General features: G+C 43.2%; 1 protein-coding gene across 11 annotated transcripts in view; it reads right to left on the reverse strand.

Annotated features, from left to right (window-relative positions):
* The window catches only part of ARHGAP12 (Rho GTPase activating protein 12), a 138417-nt gene extending 132633 nt beyond the window's left edge, over positions 1-5784 (reverse strand). For 9 of the 11 annotated variants that reach the window (XM_067542606.1, XM_067542604.1, XM_067542602.1 and 6 more), the window contains exon 1: positions 5667-5784. The gene's annotated coding sequence lies outside the window, so the exon portion shown is untranslated. Of the gene's footprint in view, positions 1-4946; positions 5401-5666 lie in introns of those variants that run through there. The other 2 variants (XM_067542596.1, XM_067542595.1) reach the window with 2 other exon arrangements.
* Between the last annotated feature and the right edge of the window lie 216 nt (positions 5785-6000).

The raw sequence follows: 6000 nt of genomic DNA on the forward strand, positions 1-6000 counted from the left end.
TTCATGCTGAAATGTCATAAGAGTGATTTTTTAATTACTGTCATTTCCAGTGTGAAAACAGCATCATAAATTCAGGATTATGATTTTTACAACAGGACTTGGCAGAACAAAAAGATATTATATTCAGTCAAAACTGAAAAGGAGCACAAAAATACTGCCTAAGATTGTGTGTGTAGATGCTCTCTTTATATAGTACATATCCATGTCAGTGTTAAAAAGCTCCTTATCAAAATTATGTGGTTTTGATTAAAAACGTGAATAGCTTCTATGCTATTTCAAAGTGGCAGGTCTTACAGCAAAGGAACTCTGATCACCCCCTATCTTTCCTCTGCTGCACAGCTCTCCTTCTCCAATGCCCAGGTGTAATTTTTTTTCCCTTCTTTGTCCGCCTGCTTCCAGCTTCAGATTTCCATTATGAATTATTGGTGTTTCGGCTAGGACTTACATACGTTAAGGAATATCTTCCCTCCTGTCCCAGCTGCCAGCAATTCTCACCTCCACCCTAATTTCAAAATCTCACAGGAATATTCCATTTTTTAAATTATTAAGTCTTACTGCTCCCAGTGCTTCTTCCAAGCTGACTGTTACTCCCTGCTTCAAGGTCACACCACACAGAAACTGCTGTTGTCACTTTTATGTTGCACCCCACCATCACAATCAGCTAAACTTCAGATAAAAAAATCGAAATGTTTAATGTTATTTCAAAATGAAGATCAATACAAGCTACAGTCCCTGCTTTTTAAAAAAAGTTATCAGCATTAGAGGAGCAGAGACAAAATACAAGTCCATAATCATGAAGACATTCCACCCCACCACTCTGATATCAGTATCCCAAGTCTCATGTCCCATTTCTTAAGGAGAAGAGATGGAGTTCTCTCCATCATTCACACTGCAGTACGTTAGGTCAATGGACCTATACAAAACATCCCATGAAGGTTTCTGCAGTAGTCTGAGTACCACCAACTATCTGGTCGGGAAAGAATATTATCATGTTAATTACCAATGCATTCCATGGTAGACTGAGCCATTAATGCAGATTTATAATCAGCTCATGTCAACATCAAGCTACTGAGTAAGACCCACTTCTATCTGCCACAGTGAAATACAATAGGGATACCTGGAGGTCTTTGTTTCCCCACTGTGACAGGACTATCTGGTTACTGCCCCTGCTCTGGTCCACAAACTGCTCAGAGACCCTTATACTAGTCAAATACCATATATAGTTTATTCACAATGTGGGTTCCCACCAGCTTTATACTATATACAGTTCTGCTCCAACAGTCCTAGGGAGCCCCCAGCTCCTGTAACAAGCAGGGAAGAGCAATCTCTCTCCTCTCCTTCCTTCCTATGCCTATTTGTAGCCTCTGCCTAATGACTTAATTAGCCTTCCAGCTCTACTCCACTCACAAATTAGGCAAAGCTTTGTTTAACCAACTCCATTCCGCATTGCTTGATTGGAGCTGCAATGACCAGAGTGCCAGTTCAGCCATTCTTGCATAGCACTCTCTCACACCCACCAACAGGATGAGCGGATCCTGTGGATACTCAACATCTAAATAATTCCATGCTCTTGGTCACATATATTGAAAATGCAGTAGATTGTATGAAGTCGTTCTTATGAATATTGCCAGAGAAGATAGACTTTCTGTACTATAGTAACACCACGAGTGGATTCTTACCTTAGTAAAGGATTCTGATTTAATTAGTGCATTTCCAAGGATCTGAGTGCCCAGCTTCTGATATTTCAAAGTAAGAAGACACGGTCAAACCTCTACAATAAAAGTTTAGGCATCGTTTCCAACCCAAGTAATGTTAATGTAGTCTAGAAGCAAACATATACGACTGGAGTTGAGAGTTCTGGATTTATTCCTGACTTTGCCACTGCTGAAATTGTTACAGTGGGTCAAGTCTTGTAACTTCTCTGTGGCTCAGTTCCACCCACCCCAACATGAGAATGGAGTAAAATGAGAATAAATTCCCACTATAGTAAAATGCTTTGAGATCCTCAGGTGGAAAGTGCTGTGTGTATGTTCTAAATATTACATGAAGCAACTTCCTCTACACAGTACATCTGTAGGCTTTGATATTTTAATGTACCTGGAAACCTGATTCATGAGATTACTGAATGGACCCAGTCCTGATCACACTGAAGTCAATAAGAAAATTCACCACTGACAACAGGACTGAAATCAGTATCTACACTTGTTTCTTTGGTCAAGAAAAGCCTCGGTATCAGAGTGCATTTAAAAAGACTGACAGACAACAACCTAACTGCCTGTCAGGGATTAAGTTTCCCCACTCTACAAGGCATTTGTGTCATTGTAAGATGATGTACTACACAGAATACAATTATATTACAGATACAATAGGAACTGAAATGGTTAAAACATCTTTAGTTAGATTTTTAGATTTAGAGCGCATGCATAGGATCTTTTAGGTCACCCATTTCCATAGGGGAAATGAAACACTTTTCTCAGCACAGAGGCAGTGATTATACAATAAATTTTGCAAGGACATAATACTGGGTAGGATTTATGACTTGCTGAAAGAAAAAAGCCCTCTCCTGACCATGATTCAGGAGTCTCAGGTCCAAAATCTAATCTCTCTCATATAAAGGCTTCTCCAATTTTAATGGAATAAGGGGTTTGTTATGACAATTCCCTCATTCTCACACTCACAACCTGCCAGAAAAGACTCATCCATAAATAATCTGGGGCCTTATCTAATCACAAACTTGCACTAATTTAACTAACAGTTGCTTTTTTTAAAACCAATTTAGTTAACATTGGTGTCAAATTTGCATGTACACACTTTTAGGTTGGTTTAAGAGTAGTTTATTTCAGTTTAGTAAAATTCTGTAAAAAACATTAAGCTAAACTGAAATAAAACTAAAATAAGAGTGACTACACAGACTTGCACTAGTTTAACTAAATTGATTTTAAAACACACCATCAGTTAAATCTGTGCTGCTTTCAAATAAGGTATGAAATAAATATTGCTACTTCCCCAAATTACACAGCACCCCCATCTTCAAACATCAGCACTATTCTGCGCAAAGAACAAAGATCTCCCAGACTGTGATTGCTGGCATAGCAATTGGTACAGTTGTGTACTGACTGCATTTCTAAGCTTCTACAAGCTGGACTCCTTTCCCAAGAGTTGTTTGAGGAATACCAGAAAAGGTTTTACAATTACTGATTTTTTGTTGAAGAGTATTTTTGAAAAGTTACTGCTATAACATTTTAATTTACAATACCGCCAAAAAGCTGAGGTTCAAACATTTAACCTCTCAAAAAGGTTAACTGAACCACTAAAAACTAAAATCAAACAATAGCCACTGTTTATGTGACTCACAAAAACAATGGTTTGATTCTTATACCACCTCTGCAATAGACATTTCATTGACAAACATTATTCCCTACAGCTGCAATGAACATATTAATGATGTTGATGCATAAGAAAGTAAGCTATAGAAACTGTATTTGAGGACATTTGTCATAGATTCTTACCAACTGAAGGCCAGATGAAATATAAAATCTACCCAATTATCACCACATAGCAGATTTTTTCCCCTTGTGTTTGTCTTTGCAGCACTTCAAAAACATTTGCTGTTGCAGCAGCATTTCCTAAATATGGTTCCAGTTAGTTTGGGGACAAAATTAAACCCTTGTGTAATTCTTGTTATAAGAGGGCTGAATTTAGCCTTTTATTCAAATTTTTTCAGAGGCACTATTTCTTACTTTTTATGATCAAAGCAAAAGTTAGCTGATCATTCTTTCAAGCTTTTCAGTAGATTCAATGAGGTTCAACATAATGACTAAGGGGAGTAACACAGGAAGCCTGCAATAGTCTGCATTTTATAAGTGCTCATGTCAGGAGAAGAATTCAAAAAAATCTAGACTATCCAAAGAGCTATTTTTTTTTAATGTCATCACAAAATATCTCAAGTCCATACTTTCCATAAGAATTTTCCTTACATCTACCCTCTTAAAAATGAATTTCACGTACTGAAATTTCATCAGAACAGTTTTGCTTGACAACGTACAACAGTTATTTGTACAGAATTTTAGGCAAAATCATTTCAAACTAGCATGCACAGATACATACATAAAACACAAACAGAAAATGTGGACAGTAGGGACTTGTAGGCCCTTTAAAAAACAGGTCTAATCCTCTACCCCAACATTCTCAAACTTTTTTTGCTGGGACCTCCTTTGAAATTATTTCAGGTGGTGACCACCCCCTCAAAAGTGATGACCCCTCAACCCCATGCCATACCACCCTTACCAGTATGCACAGGGGCTGACAGCTCGTGATCTCCCCCAGGCCCACAATCCCTGCTCTACCCCTTTCCCCAGACATAACCACCATTAGCATTTGGAGACAAATACAGTTCCCAGGCAGAATATGCCTCCCAAATGTTTAGACTTCCTTAAAAATTAAAAACATAACAAGTAACAATCTAATTTCCTGATAATTGCCTTTGACTCAGCCTGGTGACTTCTGAATACATAGTATACTTAAACCATTGTCAAAGCAACTTTTAAAAGCCACTTTTCAACAACTGTACATGTTAATGAGCATACAGCCAAATATCAGCCCCTTGCCTTTCACTGTGCACTTTTGTTACGTTGTTGACTAGCTATAAATGACCAGCTATAAATAGCTAAGCAAATCTGTCTATACACTATGATTAGATCATACCAACAAGCAGCCTTCAAACTATTTTAGGGTGTGTTCCAGTCCACATTCAACATGGACATCTGAAAAATACAGTAATGGCTACCCTCTCAACTAACATTTAAGCTGTTTTGATTTGAGCCTTGGGATTCGTTTTAACAGGTGAAACAAAATTACACAAGACATTCATTGCTCCTTTGACTAATTTGTGCGCATGTATATCTGTAATATAGACATACACCCACAAAGATCTAGGAACAACATACCCACCGGTACTGAGCACAGCCTGTGCAATGACCAGAAAAGCTTCACATTTTCGACGCAAGAGAGAAAGTCTTTCCCTGCCACCTTGGCAAGCTGGGCTGTGCAGCCCGATTGTCAGTACAGGGAAGGCAGGGGCTAGCAGCGCTGGTGCCGTTCACTTTGCCCCCACCCAACCCCAGGAGTTACTGGGAGAGTCGGCGCAGTCCAACACCGCCCAGCACGGCGTTAGCAGCCCCTGGACAACACCGCAAGAGGGGACCGAAGCCTTCACGCTTCCGGGCATAAGCCAGCCACTGGCGGGGTGCCAGGAAGAAACTTCCCCTATGGGCAGGTTATTCCACAGCTGCCCGTTACCGGGATCCTCGAAGCGGCTGGTACCGGCCACCGTCAGGGCCAGGCGGCTCCCCAGCCCGGACCCGCCTGCCAGCCCCTCGGTTCCCCACTAGCGGGCACCACACGGGCGGGGGCACAAGGAGCCCAAGCTCCCCCAGTGACGGACTCGGCGGCACCGTCCTAGACTGCCTCCCGCCGCAGCCAGCCGGGGGCGTCCCTGGGAGCCGCAGCCTCGCAGCAACCGCAACCTCCCAACAGCCAACGGGCCACCACCCGCAGGGTCCCGTCCCCGCCCCCCGCCACGCGCGGTCCCGCCCTCACCAGCTGCCCCAGGAGCTCCGCGCTCTACTCTGCCCCGCCGCGCGGCCCCCTGCTCACAACCACCTTACCCGAGCGAGCGTCGGGTCCTCTCCGCTCCCGCCTCAGCAGCAGCGCGCTCGCTCGCGCCCGGCCGCCGCCGCCTCGCGCAGTGTGTCAGCTGCTCCTTCAGGGCACGGCACGGCGTAGCGTCAGCGCTCCCTCGTCACGTGCCGGGGGAGGGGTGGGGCTAGGGGAGAGGGGAGCGAAAGGTGTGTGGGGAGGAGTGGTATGTGGGGGAGGGGATGGCTGGGCGCTTGTGCGCAGCGGGGAGCAGGAGGAAGAGAGAGAAGCTGATGGTTATGGAGACCTGGGCGGGAGAAGACAAGAACTGGGGGTTGTGGGGACCTGGGGGGTGGGAGGGGA

Source organism: Emydura macquarii, unplaced genomic scaffold (assembly GCF_026122565.2).
Source record: "Emydura macquarii macquarii isolate MOO-44397 ecotype Brisbane River unplaced genomic scaffold, CSIRO-AGI_Emac_v2 contig_719, whole genome shotgun sequence".
Classification (NCBI taxonomy): Eukaryota; Metazoa; Chordata; order Testudines; family Chelidae; genus Emydura; species Emydura macquarii.